Source organism: Macaca thibetana, chromosome 4 (genome assembly GCF_024542745.1).
Source record: "Macaca thibetana thibetana isolate TM-01 chromosome 4, ASM2454274v1, whole genome shotgun sequence".
Classification (NCBI taxonomy): domain Eukaryota; kingdom Metazoa; phylum Chordata; class Mammalia; order Primates; family Cercopithecidae; genus Macaca; species Macaca thibetana.
Window position 1 is genome coordinate 95,515,529 of NC_065581.1, and position 23,989 is coordinate 95,539,517.

Sequence of the window (23,989 nt, forward strand, 5' to 3'; positions counted from 1 at the left end):
GTCCAGAAGTAACAAAGCTCACATTCCTAATCACTGTATCCTTTTATTCTCTCAAAGTCTTCACTGTTTATTCCAATCACTGTATTTCATGTACTATCTCCAGAAGAACAATTTCTTTTCTTTTAAATAGTTCGCTTTCCAGAGGCTGTGCTGGAATTCTATCTCCCTGGAGAAAACCCTAGGGAAGCCAACAGGGTTAAATTTGTATTATTTCAGTCACGTGGTTACCACCCTTCTCTACAACAGCATACAAGCACTTCTGGAAGAAATCCCATGCCAGGGGCTTGCTAAGTGGGCTTTCCCTCCAGCCATAGACACTGGAGTTGGATTTATCAGGAGCCGAATTTTGTCAGTGGCAGAATTCTATGGCTCAGGCAATTGAAGCTTATCCTTATCTCGTTTGACACTTAAAAGTTTATCCTCTTGAACTATGGGAAGTGAATTCGAAAGGAAGTAAAGTAAAAGTTCACCTAGGCACACTGGATCATATTCGTACTTCATAATAAAGTTTTGAAGTTCTCTGCTGGCTAGCAGGATTAGTATGGAATATCATACAAACTAACATTTTTCAGTAGAGGCAATTTTCTTTGAAAATGAAAAAGTCAAAAACCCTAAAACTTTGTTATTTTAATGTGGAGGAATACATAAGAGCAGTAGTTGAAAACAGTGAAGTATGTGGTGAGGCCATCTAGCATGGTGCCTGGGTCAGAGTAGGTGATAAATAATTTTTTATCACATCTAAATGTTGACCAGGCCTTTCATTCCACAGAGAAGGAAGCCAAGTCTTGGTGAATTAACTGCCTTGTCAAGTGGAAATAAATTGTAGAGCCAGGATGAGAGCTGACATATAGAAGCAAACTTATAAAGCAAACTTAAAAACCCCAAATCATGATTTTAGTAGTGAAAACTTCAACTCATTATTTTTCCCAAGAGAAAAGCATTCTGCCATTTGTGATTACACATGCAGTTGGCTTCATAACAGTTATTATAGTAGTAGACAATCAAATGTTGCGTACACTAATATATTAGCTAGTTTTTTAAAAACAGCATTATTAAAGTAATAATTTACATGTAATAAAATGCATCTATTTCAAGTGCGAAGTTTAATGAGTTTTGACAAAGGCATACACACTTGTAATCACCACCACGTCAATATTTAAACATTTCTGCCACCCCTAAAAGTTCCCTCCTAACCCTTTGCAATTTCTTCTCCCCAACCCCAGCCTCAAGCATCCACTGATGTGTTTTCCATCATTACAGATTAGAGCTGCTTGTTCCAGAATTTTACATAAATGGAATCACACAGTATCTACACTCTTTTGTCTGTCATCTTTTGCTCAGCACGATGTTTTTGAGCTCATCCATGTGTGTTCTTTTTTCTTACTGAGTAGCATTCCATTATATGGATATACCAGATTTAATTATCTATTCACATGTCAATGAGCAGTTAAGATTATTTCCAGAATTGGGCTATTATGGATAATGTTATTATCAACACTTGTGTATGAAAATTGTTTTCATTCTTCTTGGTAAATTACTAATAGTATAATTGCAGGGTTACATGTTAAGCATACGTTAAATTTTAAAGAAATTGCCAAATAGTTTTCCAGAGTGACAATGCAATTTCATATTTCCACCAGCAATGCGTGAGAGTTCTAGTTGCTCTATAACCTTTCCAATGTATAGTATTTCAGTTTCTTAAAAATTTAACCATTCTAGTAGGTGTGCAGTCATATCATATTGTAGTTTTAATCTACATTTTCTTGATAACTATTGATACTGAGAATCTTTTTATGTATTTACTGATCATTTGTATGTCTTCCTTTGCAAAGAATCTGTGGGGGTTTTTTTTGCCCATTATCTATTAAGATTGTCTTATTATTGAGTTGTAAAAATTCTTTATAAATCTTGAGAAAACTCTTTATCAGATATATGTATTCCAAATACATGTATCACAAAACTTAGTTCATACCTTGCCTTTTTATTTTCTAAATTATGTTTGAAAAGTAGAACTTTTTAATGTTAATAAAACATATATCAATATGTTTTATCAATATCAATAATATATCCATTTCTTTTGTTCATTATTTGTGCCTTTTGTGTCATATCTATGAAATATTTATCTTAAGGACACAAAGATTTCCCCTTATGTTTTCTTTTTTTCTTTTTGAGACAGAGTCTTGCTCTGTCACCCAGGCTGGAGTGCAATGGCATGATCTCAGCTCACTGCAACCTCCGCCTCCTGAGTTCAAACTATTTTCCTGCCTCAGCCTCCCAAGTAGCAGGGATTACAGGTATGCACCACTGTGCCTGGCCCCTTATTTTTTTTTCTAGGAACTTTACTGTTTAAACTCTTACATTTATGTCTATGATCAGTTTTTAGTTAAATTTGTGTATAGTGTATAGTCATAATTCATTTTACCCCCATAAGGATATTCAGCTATTAAAGCACCATACATGGAGAAGGCTGTTCTCTCCCCCATTCAACTGTCTTAGCATCTTTGTGGAAAATCAGTTGTCACATAGCTGTGGTTCTATTTCTGGCCTCTATCTGTTTCATTGTTTTGTATATATATCTTTATGGTAATCACACTGTCTTGCTTACTGTATTTTTATAGGACAATGTGAAGGAAGCAGAGAGGTTGCAAAGGAAAGAAAGAGGAAAATACTTTTCTGGCAGGAAATGATGCTGGTTTTCAAATGGGAAAAGTGAAAACATGAGCCCCATTTCAGAACAATAAAGTTTATCCCAATTTTTTTAAGTAATCATTTAATATTTGCTAAGCATTTCTGTAGTCTACGTGTGTGGCATATATAATGGGCACAGTAGAAATATAGGTGGTTACTTCCATTGTCACAACTAGTGACTATTATCTTGTTGCTCACTTTGTTTGTGGTCTTATATTGATAAATTTTAGAATTAATCAATTTTTTTTTCCAGTTTGAGACTCTATTTAGAACACAAGAAGTTCTTTGATAAAGTAATTCGCTAATTATAAGGGTTTTTTGTTTGTTCATTTTTTGGCTTTTTGGGTTTTTTGGAGACAGGGTCTCTGTCTGTTGTCCAGGCTGAAGTGCAGTGGTGCAATCATGGCTCACTGCAGCCTCCAGTTCCTGAGCTCAAGTGATCCTCCCACACCAGCCTCTTAAGTAGCTGGAACTACAGGTGCACACCACCATGCCCAGCTTGCTTATTTATTTATTTATTTATTTATTTATTTATGTAGAGACAGGTTATCTCTCTGTTTCCCAGGCTGGTTTCAAACTCCTTGGCTTAGAGGATCCTCCCATCTCAGCCTCCCAAAGTACTGGGATTATAGGCATAAGTCACTATGCCTGGTCTAGTTATAAATGTAAAGAGTCCATTGAGATGTTTTATTAAAAATGTTTCAGTTAAACTGAGGAAGATATGAAAAACTGGAACCAACATTTATTGATCAGGTACTATTTGCTGCATGTTATGCTTTGTATTTTATATAACAGTCAAATATATAATTGCTACAGTTTGTTAACTACCTATTATGTTTCTGCTATTTTCCCACTTAATTCTTGCAACAATCCTACAAGATGGGTGTTACTATTCCCATCATACATATGTGTCCACTAAAGTTAAGTATTTGACCTACTAGCAAGCAGTGGAAATGCCTTAAAATCTCACCTGATTTGACCTTTAATCCCAGAATGTCCCCGCTTATCATATATCACATTAAGGAGACCCATGATGATAATCTATACATTACATGAATGTCAGGGCAAAATCTAAAATTCAAGTGGCAGTTTGAGCATTTCAAACAGGTCCATTAGCTTCCCACCAGCTACATTAGATCAACATCAGTTTTATTTTCTCTGAATCAGAAAAAAATAATGAACTGAGGGCTAATGAAATATAATCTGAGAGAGTACTCCTTTAACTTTGTTGGGCTAACAATCTTCATCTAACTCAGTAACAGTGAGACACACATAAGAGATAGTCTAAGATGAGAGAGAATGAGCAAGGAAATAATAGTGACGTATGTGGTATGCATTAGCGTTCTCAAAGGGGATAATCTTATCAATTAAGAAAATCCTCTGAGGGCAGGTATCATGACTTTAGAGAAAGCAAGCATCTGAAGAGCTAATGTATTTCACCAAAGTATTACAACTTGTAAGAAAGGGAGGCTAAACTGGACACTTTGCACCAGCATTAGAAAGAAATGGGGCACCGAGGTAAAGTTGGAGAACAAAAGAGTGATTTGTGAGATGAGGGTGCAAGGGGGAGCAAGGGCAGGTGTAAGATCACTTAATTGTTCTTGCTGAAGCTGAGCAGCTCCCTGATCTTGTATCCCTGCTCTTTCTACTCTAGCATGTACAGACAACTAATTCATTTTCTTTTATCTAAGACTTTTAAAGTACCTCTGAGAAAGACGGGGGTATACAAATCAAATTAGAATCACAATAGGTTGGGAACTGATCCAAGAACTTAATATAAGACCTAAATAATAGAAAGCAAAAATAGCAGAAAACTAAGGTAGTTTGCATTCCTATGTCTTATGAATAAAACTAAAATAATCATATCATCCCTTGTTCTTTAAAAGATTTGTGCTGTTAACATTTTGACATAAGAAGTGGTCATTCAAAATAAGATGCCAATGTGATCCACTGACCTTTGGTCTTCTCTTCGAATGACACTCATTTTCCCTCCTCCACCTGTTCTACAGCACAGATTGTAAAGGGGGAAGAATTCAGTGGAATTAAACACAGCATCCACTGACCTTTGGTCTTCTCTTTGAATGGCACTCATTTACCCCTCCTCCTCTTGTACTACAACACAGATTCTAAACGGGGGAGAATTCAGTGGAATTAAACACAACACACACACACGCGCGCACGAACACACACACACACACACACACACACACACACTATCCTGTAGCTCTCAGAGGTAGATTTTGTTTATGTGGAGAAAACCCAATGTCAATTCCACTTTTATACCCTTCTCATAAGTACTTTGTTTACTATATAAGTTCTTTTAATGTAAGTGACTGATCAGGGCATCTCAAGTATACGTGCTTTCAGGGGTCAGGTCTCACCTAATTATAAGAAGACTGGCAGGGAACTGGAACAGTTGTGCCTTATATAAAAATATTCTAATTGTACCTGTTATAAAGGTTGTCTTTCATAAAGAAAATGCACCTATTTATAGGCCCAATTTGAGGCCTTTGCATAAGATTAACTGTTTTGATCAATTGTCTGCCATATTTAACAGAAATCTAATTGGAAATATTTAGACCTTCAACAAATAATTTGATTACAGAATTGTGTGTATGTGTATATTAGAAACTCATATTGAATCAGCATAGCTGATAGGAAGGAAGAGAAATATATCAATCATATTTATCTATTCAACAGCAAACAATGTGATTCTAATTGCTTATGATCTTTTGCATAGAATTGGCAAGTGGTTAAATCAAATTGTTAGGTTACTTATGTCTAAATGCTTAAACATCTATGCTTAAAGATTGGCCTTTTCCAGTTTTCTACTGGGTATTTTTTTGGTGCCAGGTGAAGCTCATTCAAGATATTCAGAATTAACGACATCTTAAAAGTTAGGTAAAACCTTCCTTGATGTATAAATATTTGACATACTCTGTTTTCCCAAGGATGATATCGTGTTTGTGATGGACACGATATCAGTTTTTGATCGCAGAAGACCAAGATTTTGTGAACTCAAATATTCTATTTAAACTGTACATTTTTAAGAGCAGTAGGAAAAGAGTTATTCCAAATTCTAAATTTCAAATCAGAAAAGTCAGTAAACTTGTGGTTCAGGTGAAAGTTTTAGTGGTGTACAACCTCTGTTGATTTTCAGGTGTTAAAAGCAGTAGGAATATATATCATCTTGATACTTACTCCAGCTGCTGAATTTAAGAGATCATTGACCAGATACCGGATTTAAGAGATTCCATATTTACAGACATACATGCTCTTCTCTTCTGCAGAGGAATGAGCTTTAAAAGCCAAGAGATATCAAGTGCATAATGCTCCATAAACCAATATTCTTAATAGACTAATCTGATTGTCAATCAGCTTCTACACCTGTCTGAAGAAACGTTTGACATTTTGTCTATATTCATTTATCAAGGGTCTAAAAATAGATTTAATTTAATAACATTAATGTTCAACTTGTCCAATGTTCGGATCTTATTCCAGGGGGAACAATGCTTGTAGCAATGCTAAAATTAGGAAAGTTGTTTTATGTCGCATTAGTTAACATATGCAAGCTTACTTAACATGTGGATGGCAAATAAGTGTAATTACATTAAAACAAGGAGCTGTAGCGCAGAAGCAATAAAAATAGACTAGGTTGTATTATTAATTCTTGTGTTAAGGGTTTTGAGCCATGTTGATTGGCCTGAATTTTTTGATTTTGTTATGGTACAAAGGGATTGTTTGAAGTAATTTGTCCCCGAGAGAGGCTCACAATCCCAAGCGGGTTTCAATTCAGCAAAGCAAATCTAATTTTGTTTGCTTTATGCAAACCAGAAGGGGCTGTGGTTCATTCTGTTTTCACTGGAGGGGAAAGGCGCACTAATGGGACCTGCTGAAATGCATGCATTGCAAACATCATATCCCTGCATATATTAAATTTAGCTATGTGATGCACTGTGTTCATCATCTCATTGTGTACACAGATACGCTTTAGAACAAAGCCTTTTAATAGCGAGGGAACCTTACTACATTGTGTCAATACTCTATTGTATTTATATTTAATGCCACCATTGGAATACCTGCCCTTAGCTAGAGTATGTTCATATTTGTAATCATTTTGAATTTCAACTGCTTCTTATGTGAAAGTAGGCTATATACTGGGGCTATTATGCTGGACCCTAAAGCCTACATCTGAAGATTAATTACACGTAGGTTGATGAAGATTTCCAATTTTTTTCAGTCTCCACCCCTACACATATACTCCTTGTATACCCTAGTTAAATTGGAGAGATGCTTAGCACCTTGTTGAAAGAACAAGACACATCACAAATCTGAATATCCAGGCTGGAAGATAAATGGAGGATAATAATATCTGCACAACAGGTAATGCTAAAGATGGTCTCCATTCCTGTGACAAATTACCATCCTCCTACCTGCCCCCTCCCCCCAACTCGCTGTGGTCTTTCCTTGACTTGCCAGATACAGCTATGCTGCCAGATACATTTGATCAAATTCATCAAAATTAGAGGGTGCATGAGATAGGAAGGGGAACCAGCACATGATAGATGATAATGCAGTTATTGGCTAGGTGGATTTATTCACATAAAAATGGAATTATTTGTCAATTAAAATTGCATAATGACTGCATCTCCTGTCATGCCAGCACTGTTTTCAGTATGTTTTTGTTTTGAAAACAGTTCCAATACTGCAAATAGACAGACACATCTCCAAACCCTTCAATTTGTCATTAGACATTTGGCGGCATGCCTATTTTGCTGTTAATTTTCCAAAACTACATTAATTTGCTGAATGACTTTTGTGAATCAGTTCACATAAAATTCAAGATGATACTTGTCATGTATCAAAGAGTGACTATTAAAAGCACAGGTTACTTGTAAAAAAAAAAAAAAAAAAAACACTGTGTGAATCAGTTTGAATTTTTTGTTTTAAGTTCAAACTTGGGTTAGCATTAATGATTTTTTTCTTTCCTAATGGAAGTTGCTTAATGAAACATTACAAGGATAATCTTCCTATTTTTTTTTCTGCTTCTGCTTATCTGTTTCTTCAATTTACTAGCATATACATTCTTAATTTGACTTGATTTGGAACAACCCCAGGCATTTGAAATTCAATGGTGTAGCCAAAAATAATTGTTTAATATTGTGAAATAAGGGATTTGGTCCTCAAGGTAGACTGCATCAGACAGTTGTGCAATCTAAACATATAGAGAGATTACTCTGTGCACAGAACCAAATAGCAAGATCACATGATATTCTTAGAAGAATTTGTTCCCTAACAAAAGAGGGAATTTGATTGAGGGATGCTATAACTGTTGCTGGCCTCTTGTAGCACAACATCATGAAATAGTATGATCACCATCAGAAATATTGATTTATTTATATACATACTTCCTTAGTTCACAAAACATATTTACTTTAAAACAATAAAAACATTGCCTTAGTCTTGACATAAACATTCTCCAGTGAGTTGTGACTAGAGATACTCCAGGTCAAAGCACATTTTTTAATGGGTGTGTGTGTATGTGCGCACGCGCTCATGTGAGCATGCACTTGTGTGTGTGTGTTGACCCTTGAGTAACATAGGTTTGAACTGCACAGGTCTACTTGTATGTGGATTCCTTTTGCCTCTGCCACTCTTGAGTCAGCAAAAACAACTCCTCCTCTTCTTCCACCTCTTTAGACTACTTAGAGTGAAGACAACAACAAAGATGAAGACTTTTATAATAATCCACTTCCATTTAATAAATAACAAAAATATTTTCTCTTTCTTAAGTTTTTAATAACATTTTCTTTTCTCTAGCTTACTGTATTTTAAGAATATAGTATATAATACATACACATACAACATAGGTGTTAATATGTTCTTTGTGTTATTAGTAAGGCTTCCAATAAATATTAGGCCTTTACTAGTCAATTTTGGGAGGATCCAAAATTTTACATGGAATTTTAACTGTGCAGGAGATCAATATCCCTAACCTCTGTGTTGCTCAAGGATCAATTGTATATGTGTGTGTGTATGTGTGTATATATATATTTACACATGTATAGTATATGAACATAAATAGGAGATATATGCCTAGTGTGTGTATATATATGCACATACTTATACATAGATATCTACATGCATAGTGTACTCTGTGTCTATATAATCCTTGATACTTTATGGATGTTTTCGTTAAAATTACCTAAATAAATTATAAATTATTATAATGTAATTGGCCTAATCAGCCATAGGGGCTAAATTAGACAGAATATAATTATATGAACCCCTAGTGAGTTCAAACCTGCAACAAACACCATAAGAAATCATACCACTTTGAGCTGTAAGCCTAGAAAGGTATATGTGGTTGAAAAACAAAACAAACAAAAAAAAAACAGTACAGGATGATATCCTCTATTTCCCAACCTGTGTACCTTATCCTGGTCTACCTCCTCAGTATGATGAGAACAGGGAGCTTGGGAGGATGAGAAGAGTGGAAAAAGTGATGGCTAAAGTCCTCCTGCTGTGCTACACTGTTGTTTAATTACTGCCAATTCAGGATGAATCTATACCACATTTGGTAAGATTGACAAAGTATCACATCAGTGAGAGTGAATGTAAATGTTTCCTAATAAACCAACTCATCCCAGTAATAACATCTTCCTAGATTAAGCTCTAATATTCAAAAAACAATTGGAGATGTCAGAATCGAGGAATTTAATTTCCTAGTGTGCTTTTCCAGAAGGCAGCACAACATGCACACTCTACCCCAGGGCACCGGTAAGTCCTGTACAGACGTTTCTTCTTAACCCTGAAGTACTGAAGGCAGTCCCTGCCCAAATTCCTGTTCACTAAGCAGTCTAAGTTTGCATGGGAAGTTATATCTGTTCTCAGAGATCTTCCAGCCAAAGCAGTGTGCTGATAAATGTTTAAAAATCAGCTCTCTTGGGGAAAAAATATAAAAGCAATAACCCTGATTTGTAATGTGGGCTAATTCCAAGCTGTCAATGTGATACCACTGAATGCAGAGTGGGGAACAAGCACGAAGTATCATCATTCCATAGAATAACCATTCATGTAGACACAATAGATGCAAATAACTTCAAAAGCACAGATTAGAGCAAAATGTAGTAAGATAAGAAGTAATAAATTTGGAGTGCTACTGTTATTTTTAATATAATTTATTGAATCTTAAGATTAAATACTTTTTAAAAATTAATTGTTAATACTGGCTTTATATAAAAACGGCTTACAAAATCCTAAAAATGTGATAGTCAGCCTTACGAGTTGGTGAAGACGGCCCCAATACACAACTGCCTCCATCCAGTCTCACATACACAGCACACAATTAGCTTCCTGGTTCATTAGGATCTGCCCAGAGTTATGCCTCATCAAATGTGGAAATATTTGTCCTGGCAATAAGCAAAATAACTTCTTGCTAATCAATTGCCCTTAATATGGTTGTGCAGTACTGTCTCCACCTGTATTTTCAGTGGTGCATTCTTTTTTGTTGCCATCGAAGTCCCTTGTTGGACCTTTATTTTATTCAACTGCATGGGGAACATAGCCTCTGTCTGCATTTCTTTGTCTAGGAATAGTGATTCTGCATTCACACATAAAGAAGAAGAGAAAGAGAGCTTCTATACAATGGTGTGGAGTGCTATGAAATTTTACTGACACAAGTCTGGGAAGACTGCCTGATCTGTATTTGGAACAATGCTATTTTGTTTAATTTGATATATGTGTGGGCTTTTTATTCAAATAGAGTTGAACAGTTTGTTCCAGTGGGGGAAAAAAGGGCTGCTTGTTACAGAAAGGTTATTTATCATTCACTATACCACTTGGCATTCTGAAGAAAATTGTAAGAATTCTCCTTTTGGGGGCTGTATGTTGCTATCCTAGCCTCCGTACAAAGAGATAAAGCAAAAGTTGAAGGAAAGATCCTTGGAGGCTGATTTGGGGCAGTGTTTTAGATGCCCTCAAATGAAGGTGTTTCTCAGCCTTTAAAAATATTCAGCTACCCATTCCATCACTCATTTTTGCAGCTAATTGGACATTTTAAAGTATGAATTCCCACTGCTTCAAAAGATTCAATGCCAACATCAATTAACACCTTCTGGAGGAAGAGTATATAGATGAAGAGCTAAAAAAATCTTAGCAGTGTAAGCACAATTGAACTTTGCTATCCCAGGCAATATTTTTATTCAACATTGCTCTAAAATGCTCATTTTTACACTGTAATTGCAACTCTTTCTCTTGTTTATTTCCTTGGTCTCAACTCAACTACTGTCCATTCAAATTCAGTTCAACTTTGACTCATTTATAATCAATTTCAGGTTCTACAGATTACCACACCAGTGACTCACACTGTAGGAGAGAAACACATACTATAGAATTCAGATGCTGTAGACTTTTCTAAGATCAATAAAAATGAAAAAAAAAATCAATTATATGGAAAAAATGTAACCACATATCATTTACTTTTCTATTCATTCCACAAATATTCACTAACCATATACAATTTAGGGACACTATGATACATAACTAAATATTTTTGAAATAATGTTGTCTATTTGAAAACTTAAATATATTATAATACAAGTAGAGTGAAATTGAAATTCTTCCATATCTTTTCATTGGTAGTCCAATAAACCTGAACAGCCAACTCGTATTTATGAATTATCTTATACGTGATCATTTTACTGTGTCATTCTCCTTTCACAGCTGTCCCCAGCCCTTCTGAAATGTAAGTATTTGTCAGCTAGAGGCCACTGTGTTTTACCACTTCCACCACCAGACTTGGGGCCTTCTAGAACTTCAGCAAACATTTATCAGATTGAACTGTACCCTCCCCTTTCCACTTTCATTAAGACATATATGAAATGAGCATGTTCAACCACAACATTTAATACCATGTGATTCAACAAATTAAGGATTAATAAACAATCACTTCCCCTGGGACCAAAGATCATCAAAGATCACCTAGTGGACAAGGTCAGGAAAAAGTGGAGGTAGACATTTAATTGGACCTTAAAGGATGCTAGAAATGCTAGAACTTAAGTAAGAAAATATGCATAGGACATTTAGCATAATTCAGCAGAAGTTGTTATTAAACAGATTTGGGTATTCTTCCAAACTATAATCCTAAATTATAGGAGCTACATAGGATTACTCTAAACATAACCTACAAAGCTGCCCTAATGTCTATTAATTCTCTTCCTGGCATGCAGACACTGAAAGTACTTGATGAGAGAGGTTTCTAGCAGGAGGGGACATTGAAGGCAGGTCTTAAGGATGGAGAAGAAGAGAAGAAAATACCTATAAAAGCACGAACAACCTGGGCACAATGGCTCATGCTTGTAATTCTGGAACTTTGGGAGACTGAGGCAGGTGGATCACTTAAGATCAGGAGTTTGAGACCAGCTTGGCCAACATGGTGAAACCACGTCTCCACTAAAAATACAAAAGTCAGCTGGGTGTGGTGGGCACTTGTAATCCCAGTTACTAGGGAGGTTGAGGCAGGAGAATTGCTTGAACCCAGGAGGTGGAGGTTGCAGTGAGCTGAGATTGCGCCATTGTACTCCAACCTAGGCAACAAAAGCAAAGCTCCATCTCAAAAAAAAAAAAAAAAAAAAAAAAGCATGAACAAAGTGTGATGGACAGGAATGTGAAGTCGTCTTCCATGAAGAAGGTAAAGATTAGCTAGGTAGAAACGGAAGGACCATTTGTCATAATAAATAATAAAGTGTCATTTATTGAGCACCTATTTTGTGCTAGGCATGATGGTAAATATTATACATGCCTTATCACTATCTTAAAAAAAAAAAAAAAAAAAAAAAAAAAAAAAAAAAAAAAAAAAAAAAAAAAACCTGTGGCAGTGCAAACATTTAAGAGGAAACTGAGCCTCCAATAATTACACCATACACCTAATGTCAGGTTAGTGGGTTTGGGATGGTGAGAGAATGGAGGATTTTAAACAGAATGACAAGTAGTTTGAATTTAATTTTACAGGGGAGACACAAAGGAAACAGATTCCAGGAAACCTTGGTACAGAGAGAAAGGTTTCATGCCCTGGTTAGAAGGTCCCTGAGGTAGCCTGGGTTAGAGTGAAAAATACCTGAATGTTGAAGTTGGCTGTGGATTTGAAAAGCAAAAACAAATCTAAGAGGAATGTGAGAGAAGGTGTTAAAAGTACTTGACAACGGGGTTGCAGGATGAACAGAATAAAAGAGGATAAGAATAGATCATGTGTCCATGATGTGAAATTCGTTCATTCTAACTTTAAAATGTATTGGAAGTCTTGTACATTAATGATTATAACAAATTTGACCGTTCTTGAGTCAAATAACATTTCTCTTCTCACATCATTAATATTTTCAGTTGTGTGGAACCTACCAATCCTCCTACCTTTCTTTTATCCCAAGAACGTATAATGAATTATAAGTAGGATCAATAATTATGAGCTGCTAAAAGGAAAACAAACTCAATAGATTAATTTGGCAGGAACACATGCTGTATGGCTTTGAAAGCCTGTGGAGTCTTTGAGGGCTCTTGGGCCAAAAGGAAGGGCATATGTCAGACAAATGGGACTCTATTCTAAGCACAGCTCACACGGGAGGGCTTAAAAGAACAGACAAAGAAGCCTGGAAAGGAAAACGGAGAAAACAGTGGGGAACATAGAGATACAGAAGGTCAGAGCACATAGAACCTACGGGAAGGAGAGATGCAATCAATGTGATGAAAGACAGACTTCTGGAATACTTGAGCAGCACAGAGAAAATGAGCTTAAGAATGCTCCACTACTAGGCTACATGGGAGAACATAGAAAACGGATTGAATAACTAGAATAAATTGGTGGTCAGAAAACAATGCTGGAGTACGGTATTAGCAATGGTGATCGAATGGCTATAAGCTCCACAATTAAGTGCCTTTCATCTGTGTGTGAAAGTGTCCTTCGTACAACAACTCTCATTTTAAAATCTTACAAAATTTGAACACATTCAGACCATCATTCACTCTCAAAATATACTCAAGGAGTGAGTACTAGAGAGGCAATTACTGTTCATTGTAGCTGTTCTTACTTATATCACAAGTGTTCTTGTATCTTAGGGTACCACCAGAAGTCCAGGATCCCTTGCTCCTGCTCCAGAGCTCCATTCGCCAAATATGAGGTCACTCTAACAGGAAGCAAGTCCGTCATCTAAAGCTCCAAAGATCAATGAGGTGGTGCTTATAACATCATTCGAATTCCCAGACCTCCATCCAGGCATGAGAACACATGTTCTCCACAGCTTCAGTAATAATATGTAAAAGATGTACAAAGTTAAGAGAAGATGTACAAAGTCAGTCACGACAGAGAAAGTAACTCTGAAATTACAAGGTCCAGAAATTTTACATTTTCATCTTTATGACACTGAACTATGAGAAGCATGCTTAAAATACATTTAAGCGAAGTTAAATACATGGTAGATTCTACTGTCTTCCCTACAGGGCAGAGTCAGTGAAAGGAACTGATTAAAATGTTAACCCTTCTGATTGATTCAAGAGTTGATGACACTATGTCTACCCAAATGAGTTTGAAAGCACTTGACTAGCCCAATCCATATATTGGATAATAGAACTTGTTTTGTAAGTGACGAAAAGAAAGATTGGTTATTTTACATAAATCAACATCACTATAGGAATTATCTGGTAAACTCTTCATGGACATACTTTCCTTAGACCAGACCCTTTTCATTTCTCTTTATTTTCATTCTTTTACTTTTATTTTTCTTTCCTTTTTTTTTCTAGATGAAGAGTGAAGTCATGTATAGATTACAACGTAAAATCTTCCCCACACTTGCAATGAGGACATAGGGTCTGTTTTGTAGGAAAAAAAAAAAAAAGAATTAGTCTCTTTCAATGTGCTTACTTTTTGCAGTAACCAGAACCATGCCTGCATGCCACTGTGCCACAGTCTGCCAAAGGAACTCCAATATAATTGCCGGTCAGTTCCCCCATAAATAAATCTTCCAAAACAATGAGTCATGCATGTAAATATTGCCCTTGCAGAGCATATTTATTGCGTGTTGATGCTGATTGTTTAAAAAGAGGTTATGGTTCAATAAATTGAACACCTGAGCTGAGCGCTTGTAGGATGAAATTGAGAGACGGGCAGATCAATTTAGACTCACTTCTACTTTTCGATCTGTTTAATAGATTTTTAAAATGACACTTAGAGCCCCATGGAGGCAGCAGCACTTCACATCCTCCCTCAGATACACCTCATCCGGCACTCCCAGGCTTGCTGCACTTGGAAAAGCTGATGATCCTGTGAGCAGAAATTCGCAGAGCATGCTCTTGGCCTCCTGCTCTCAGCTGAACCTGGCTCATTTATTCAGCTGGTATTGCGAGTTTGGGGGCACGACAGTACATCTGACCCCTTTGGGGTAAAATTTGATCTGGCATTTCATTTCAAGGGCTCAGCCACTGGTCTGTCAAATCTTCATTTTGCGGGTGCCCACTAGAACTGCTGACGCTTGTCTCTAACTCCCTCGGCTTTCATCTTTCACTGGCAATAAACATGTCACCCTGCTGAGGTGAAACACAATCTGGAATTAAATTTACTGCATATAAAATATAGTGCCCTCTTTATTGGTTCAAATACTTGTCACTCATAATTTATTTGCCCGTGTATGGCCTTCATGCAGGGAGAAGAGTGCTGCAAACAGAGAGGGGCTTTGGTGTTCATTGTTGCTGGGATCCTTTTCACTTTTCATTCTTTCCCATCCTTGGTCCTAAAATCACACTTACTGGCTTGGGCTAATCTGTTTTCCGTGAAGCACCTCAAATAAAACTGGAACCCTCTGCCAAAGTGTGGTGAGCATGTCGCTGAGAGCATTGGCGCCAGGCTCGTTGGCTGAGCTGCTGCGTGTTTGCTAGGAAGTGGCAACAGCATGGCACCTGGTATGCCCTCCAGTGAGCAAACCCCAAATACAAATTGGGGGAAAGGGAGGAGGGATTTAGTCTTCGTCAGTTTCAATCTCCCACTTGCCATGCCTTCCCTTCTGGCACTCAACTTTTTCATGATTTATTCCAAATACTGTCGATCAGCTTTAACTAATACAGTTCTTGTATGAAGCACCTCTCTAATCTCTTCAAACACAGATGTGGAAGCACGGCTTAGAGCATGGAGGCCAACAAAACCCTCTGCCTGTACCAGTGATTAGCTTTGATTGACACAGAACCCTTATGCTCTCCTAGGCATCCTCTCACACCCATAAATGATTGTTCTAAAAATGAGACGCACAGGGTACGATGGGCACCAGCTTCAATAAATTTGCGGTGCAACCATACTAGCAGATAACGCGTAAAATACAACACTAGATACATGACATTGCTCCCGCCGCCTTCCAATGCTATTTCTTTTTATCACTTTTAGGTCTGTCTCTTTATAGAAAAGGTTTTAGTGAACATTAATTTCTCATTTAGAATTGTTAAAACATGCAAAGATGTATGTTTTATCTTTCCCTTCTGTTTTCAACATTATATGGTCCCAGATATAAAAATTTATAAAAACAGAAATGTTGGGACTTTTATGTGTTTTCAGCTTGCTTTTAAATATGAGCTCAAAATTTGAATTTAACCCTCCAGTAGTATTCAGATCACCAGAAAGGAGTACATGTCAGTGACACAAATCCAGATTTCCACAGACTATTCAAATAACTTTAAAAACTTATTAATTTCAGTGACATATACTATGTTTTCACTTTGATTAATTCTGCCATCTTATCTCATGCTGAGTTGTGAAACCTGAGAAACTTCCCCACTTGTACTGATTGTTTGGGACCGTATCATACAGCAACAGTGGGTAAAGATACAATCTTCTCCATAGGAAGAATGTCCTTTGAAGGTAGAAGTGCTCTTCAGACTCCAGATAATTCCTGCTGCCTCAAGGATGGTCCTCGGGGTTTACGGTAAATCTCCAGTGATTCTCCCAGATTGTCTCAGATCTTAAACTTCTGGTGGTAAAGTTTTCCAGAGTTAGAAGATGTCATTACTGTCTTCCCATCCCCAGAAAACAGTCACTTTTTGACTAGCCATGGATATGAAATGTCTCTCTCTGCCTGCCTTTTCCAAGCAGCAGTGTAAGTGAAGAGAGAGACTGAATAGGAATTCTTGCTCCAACCAGCTATGAAATGCCTAATTCTATTTGCATCTGCACACATATGCAGTTAGATGTTTTATTCATTACTTACACACTTACTTCCAAAAGAAACTTACGAAGAGCAAAAGAAAAAGCATATTAGTGTTTAAGATTTCCAAATAGCCTAAGTTAAACATTGATTTTCCAAATGTTTTCTAAAACATTTTTAAAATAGATTATATATGTAGAAGGAGAATAATTAAAGGAACATAATAATATTTTAGAAAGTATCTCACCTCCTAATCAGTTCTAGGATTATAGAAACAGAGTAGAAAAATAATTTATCTCATTTCATTTTAAGCCTGAGGAAACTGACAGCCAGGTAGTTTAAGCGACTGACCCAAGATTTTCCAGTTAGCAAATAGAAGAGTAAATAATAACATAAGGTTTTTGTCCAACACTATGCTCAGTATCTACTAGTTGCTGGCATACAATAAGTCTCACTAAATAACCGTTGAATGAAGAAATAAATGCACACCAAGGTCCCCAGACCTTAGAAGCTGAGAGTGATCCCACATCTACCCTCTCTGGGTGAACGTGCCAGTACACACTTAATCAGAGCTGCTTGTACAAGACCTGTGAAAGGTTAAGAGCAAAAATACTGCTCTTTGTAAAAACCTCAGAAAGTACTTTTTTTGTACTTTTTAAACATCCATTAATCCTATCCCGGGGCGAAAGTTATACTCTCTATTCCTTTTAAATTAGGAATTTAATGATTGTTTCAAGAAATTCAATGGACTTTCCATTCCACACAGTGTTTGACAGAGTGATTTTGCTTCTACATGCACTGTTCCACAACAATACTGCTATATTCTTCCCTCCTTTACAGTTGGAGAACATGAGGCTCAGAGAGTAAAAATGACTTCCCAGAATTCACATAAAGTCTAAGGCAGAGCCCAATTTTGAACCGGGTTTGTTATCTCACAATCTAGGGCACTGTGAATGGCACAAGGCTCCTGAAAAGAAATGACATCTCTGTTTTAAAGAACTAGCAGTACAAAGACTAATTACACCAAGTAGGAATTTAATTTCTTAGTTAATTTTTCAACAATCCAATGGATATATTAGCACTTTTTATCATTCTTTAACCATTTGCCAAGTGAGTGCCTGATAACTGTACATTATTATTTGATTTTCTAATTCTTTGGACATCCTTGAGAGATAAAGAAACAGAAAAAAGAAAAAATTCAAGCTAATGTGTCATTACCATTTATAAAATTTCACTAGATATTTTAGAATGTCTGATTATCACTCACTGTAAGATTATATGCGACCAATAAAATAATCAGTTATCTACAGCACTTGTCATAATAATTTTCTCTTCAAGTGATAGTACAAATTTTTGCTTTTATTTTGGAGTATTTTTTGTTGTATTGCATTTGCATTCTTTCAGTTTTATTTACAGTTTTATTGAAATGTAAAATCTACCACGTAAGCACCAATAAAACCAAATGTGAAAATACACATCTTCTTTGAGTTTTTGTTATGTGATTGTATCTGAGTATATTTTTCCCAGTTAGCTATCCTGTATGTACAAGTTCAAACTTCTGTCTGAAGTATAAATTATATTATATTGTAAAATCTATTAAATGTGTTCTTTAAAATGGCTACTATATCTCTTATTATGTACATGAAGTACATTTATGTCCCCTAAACTTTAAAACAGTTTAGATCAGAATAAGAACTAGGGATTTCAGATTGGCCAGCATATGTGCATTGGATAATCTACAGTATTTGTGTGAATGGTATTGCCCTGGGAGGGCGAAAAGAGAGAGAAAAGCAGCCTATTTATGACTAAGCCTTTTAAAATGTCTCAGCATTAAAGGAATTAGAGGAGAAAGAGGGTATCATGATGGAGACAGACCCAAAGGTATGAATGGTAATTAAGGGAGGAGAATGTTTTAAGTGAAGAAAGATGTCAACAAAGGCAAATGCAGCAGTGGAATTCCTCATGACAAGGATTGATAGTCCTTTAATTTGGCAAGAATGAAGGTTAGCCTGAATCAACCAGAGCTTCTCTGTGAAGCAGGGAAGATGGAATTCAGATAGTGGTGAGTTGAGGAATTAACAGAAACTGAAGAAATGGTATAAATACAGATATTTGCTTGGCTGGATAAATATTACATAATACTATAAGTCTTCCCAAATGTATTTTTAAAATTTTCTTTCTGTAAGTAATAATGTATGTTGATTTGTACAAAGTTTAGAGGCTATGAGAAAGTGTGAAGAATGAAATTCATCTAAAATCCCATGACTCAGAGAATACTAAAGTTTTGTTCTATTTGCTTCAAGACTGTTCTATGCAATTTTTTTTTGACGTTGAGTTCGTTCTACATATACAGCTCTGTATTCCTTTCCACTTGTCACTATTTTGTACATTTATCAATGACTGTTTTGGAATGCATGAATTTAGTGTATTTTTTTAGCTTCAAGGGAAAAAATCCTCCAGTGAGGAATCATTGAAGGGACAAGTAAAAGAGATAAACCACTGGATTGATGTCCTACAGGTGATGAAAGAAAATTGATTAGGAACATAGAAGGAAGAAGGAAATAAGAAATACACCAACACAGATATATTTGTGAAGGGGAGTCAGGGGCTGAGTGAATTTGTACACGTTTTAAATGGCTAAGAATGAAATCACCAGTATTTAACTAAGTATCTTGACTATCAAGAAGTAAACACATTGTCAGCTTGAACACAGTGCCAACTTGAAACTGAAAACCAGGAAATTATAATGTCAGTAATCCGCATGGCAGCGGTTTTCCCTCCAGCTGCTCTCAGAACTATGTTTTTTCAACATATAATAGTTCTGGGCAATTTCTTTACCTTTCTCCCTACTCATGTATCAAATATAATTTCCTTACCCCTCTTTAGTAACTCTGCTTAAGCAAATCTGAAATTGACCATAGAGAGCATGAACTATTTTGTGCCTAAAATCAGCCTCACAATATATGTGAGATTAATCATCTTTTGGGATCTCCCCAAAAGACTGTGTCTATTTCATCTCATAACATCTTTGTAGAAGGTATGCTGTTTCAGAAAGGGGCTTATTTTCTTTATATTTTCTTTACAGCGAGGGGAAAAATTATATTTACACAACTTTGAGATTAAAAATCTATTCATTTATTTATAATTAGTTATAGTCTAATAAAGCAGGATTGAGGGTTGAAAAGAATGTTTTTCCCAAAGTTTTTCTGCTTAACTTGAGCACCACTCAACCATAATTTGTCTTTTCTCATTGCCTTGTTCTCCTATGCAAGTGTTAAAACTCTCCATCAGTCTTCATAAGAAATAGTTTTTTTCTTTCTTTCTCTTTCTTCTTTCTTTATTTTTTCTTTCTTTTTCTTTCTTTATCTTTCTTTCTCTCTTTCTCTTTCTTTCTTTTTCTTTCCTTCTTTCTTTCTTCTCTCTCTTTCTCTTTCTTTCTTTCTTGGCAGCATTCTGTCAATGCATTAAAGTTCTCAGATTCAGGCTGCTTAACACGGTTAGGGTATGTCTATTCTAAAAGCACATATCAACATCAGAAGATAAGTCTTTCTCAGTGGCTAGTCATACTGTTTAATGAAAGATGATGCATTAAGTCAGGAATTGATATGGTTAGGATACCAAATTTGTACCAGAATATGAGCTTTCCATCATTTAAGTTTACCAATATCCCATGGAAGAGTTGAGATGATTACAAACATCTTCACTGTATTTGCAGCCAATATACAGTAGATGGTACTGGATGGACAGCTTATATTTAAGGGCATTTGCATTTTCATCTATAATGTAGAAAACTGGATGTGTAGTCCATGTCTAGATTCTTCAAATGGCAGACCATAATCATCCTTTTTCAGCCTTTATAATATGTGTTGTCAGGCTCTTCTGAGAGACTTCTAATAGGGTCTTGGAAAAATGCCACAGGCAAACACTTCCACTGCAGCTGATTCATAAATGCCTTTGGAGTTGTATTACAAATCCAGCAACCCCTGAGGTTTGATGGGAAGGTCTGCCAAGGTTCAACTGGGATTGCCTATTAGCCCACTGAACTCCCCTGAGCCCTAGAGACTCAAGAGTGGGTTTGATCCAAGCAACTTGGTGAGGAGAGACTCATTGTCTCTATTGGGAAGGTAAGGTATACACATTTTAATCTAGGAAGGCTGATTTGAGCCAAAAATTGTCACATCCACTTCTTTCTGCCTGTTGATATAGTACAAAAGGCTACAATTAAAATTTAAGTGATAAAAGTGATTAAGGGAAACAATGTCGTTTGATGTGATCTTGTTTCTTTCTTCATATGTAGAAAAGATGTCCTTGATTGACATAGAATGAATACTTAATTTCCTTTTTCCCATTATTCCTCAGAATGAGAGAGATAGAGGAAGTGTGTAAAGTTCACATGTAAAGGGGTGATGCCTATTTTGTTCACTATTGTGTTCATAAAGATTAGAGCAGGGAATAAATGATAATGATTGTGGAATGAATGTTTGTATTAGTGACTGTCTAGAAAGAGGAATAGATTTAAGGTTTAGGCCTTTGGAGAGTTGCTCAGGTTGCCAACCTATGTGGGCACTAACACATTACTGAGATGATATGAATCAAATTTAATGATCAGAAGTCTTCTCAGGTGCAGGAATAAATGTAGTCAATGTGGTGAAAGGTAGGATGCCCCCTTCTAAAAAGACAAGCTCAAAGCACAGCAAAACGCCATCAAGGACGTGGACTGGGATACTTGCAGGGAAACATTCTGGCATGGAATATGAAACATGGGACAAGAGAAGAATTACTCCGGACAATGGTGGAGTAGTTGGATCCTTCCTCCAGCTGTCCTACTTCATCACCCTCTCTGTGCAGAGCTAACTCTCTGAGTAAGCATGCAAGAAGAGGAGCTCATGTGGAGAGGTAAGAAATAGCCTTTTCATGCTTACAGTGATAAAGAGGAGAAACTGTCAGCTCTCGTTTCTTTGTAAATAGGATTGCATTCTGCCCTAATAGTTCTATTTTTCAAACAAGGTTAATACACACTTACAATTTCCTTTCCACTTGCAAGATTTCCTTTTAGTGGAATCATATTTGTCCCCAGCTTCATAGAACACGTTTAATTCTCTCATTGTCTTCCTCCCACTTGCCACCTCCTGATCTGTGTTCGTCTTCACATAACTGTTTCTTAACTTCTCTTCAGTCCACTAGCCACAATTTACTAAAGACCTAAGAAAAATTACTTAACCTTTTTATTTAGCCTCAGTTTCCTCAACTGTAACATTAGATTAATAATAGTCCATTTACAAGGTTGAGCTGATAATATAATAATATTTTTTGAAATCTTAGGTAAGATATTAACAAAATGGTGAAATAAGAAGTTGCCCCCTTTAAATATCCTAGGCAGCAATAATTTTGCAGCTATCCACAAACAAAAGTGCACTGGTAGGAGCGCCTCTTGTATGCACCCTGAGACAGGCCCATTGAAATTAGTTTGGCTGTGATTCAGATTCATCATCTCTCAACAACAGTGTGAGGTCAGTCATGCCTACCTAGGGACCCACCAAGTGAACCAATGGGAGTCCTTCTCAGGACTTAATAGGAGCCACACCCATGTATGCATCTGGTAACAGGCCTGGCATCTGCAGACCCAACTGCAGACCCTGCTCCAGCATCAGCTATACTGACCAAGGTCCTGAAAGCAATGCTATCTATTGAGAGACCAGGTAGGATCCACAACTTTCCAAACTTCTGATAATAGGCCTGCCAATTGTAGACTCTACTGCAGACCCAGCAGCAACCATGTGATCCAGCTATATGTGCACTCTACTGCCATCATAGAGGTCAATCTCATTAGCCCACGGGTCCAACAGGGGAAGTTATTTACCATCCAAAACCAATCTATGAAGACTTCAAGGGATGTTTACCTCTTCAAATGCACATGAACTAATACAAGACTACACAGGTTATGAAGAATCAAGCAAATATGTCATCCCCAAAGGAAGCTTATAAAGCTCCAATAACCAACTCCCCAAAAATAAAAATCTAAGAGTTACCTAATGAATAGTTCAAAACAGTCAACTCAAAGAAGCTCAGTGAGACACAAGAGAATATGGATCAAGAACTAAACAAGACCAGGTAAATAATAGATGAATGAAATGAGAAGGTTAATAGGAAAAAAATAGAAAACTTTTAAAAATCAAGCAGAAATCCTAGAGCTGAAGAATACAATAACAGAAACAGAATATTCAATAGAAAGCTTCAACAGCATATTTGATCATGCAGAGCAAAGTATCAATGAGAACACAGGTCATTTGAAATTAGTAGATTAAAGGAACAGAAAGAATGAAAAAATGTGAAGAAAGTGTATGAGACCTATGGGATACCATCAAATGAACAAATATATATGTTACAGGGGTCCCAGAAGGATAAAAAAAAAAGGAGGGCAGAAAGCTTATTTCCAGTAATAATGGCTGAAAATGTTCCAAATTTAGGGAGGTATTTATGAACCACAAAAGTCCTCAAGTAAGAGCCACTCAGAGAAGATAATCCTAAGACACATTATAATGAAATTGTCAATATTCAAAGACAGGGCAAATTTTGGAAGCAGCAAAAGAAAAGAGACTCATCACCTACAAATAAGCCTTTGTAAGAGTACCATCTGATTTCACAGCAGAAACCTTGTAGGCCAGGAGGGAGTATAATGATATACTAAAAGTACTGGGGAAAAAAAGAACTGCCAAATAAGCTGGCTATAGTATTATTTTGTATTGGGAGAGATTATCACCACTCAATCTATTTTACCAGAAATGGTAAATGGAGCTCTTTAAGCTGAAATAAAAGGATGCTAAGTAACAGCATAAAAATAGAAAGCTCACCAGTAAAGGTAAATGTATATTCAAATTCATGGGCAAAAACTGGAAGCATTCCCTTTGAAAACTGACACAAGACAGGGATGTCCTCTCTCACCACTCCTATTCAACATAGTGTTGGAAGTTCTGGCCAGGGCAATCAGGCAGGAGAAAGAAATAAAGGTTATTCAATTAGGAAAAGAGGAAGTCAAATTGTCCCTGTTTGAAGATGACATGATTGTATATTTAGAAAACCCCATCGTCTCAGCCCCAAACCTCCTTAAGCTGATAAGCAACTTCAGC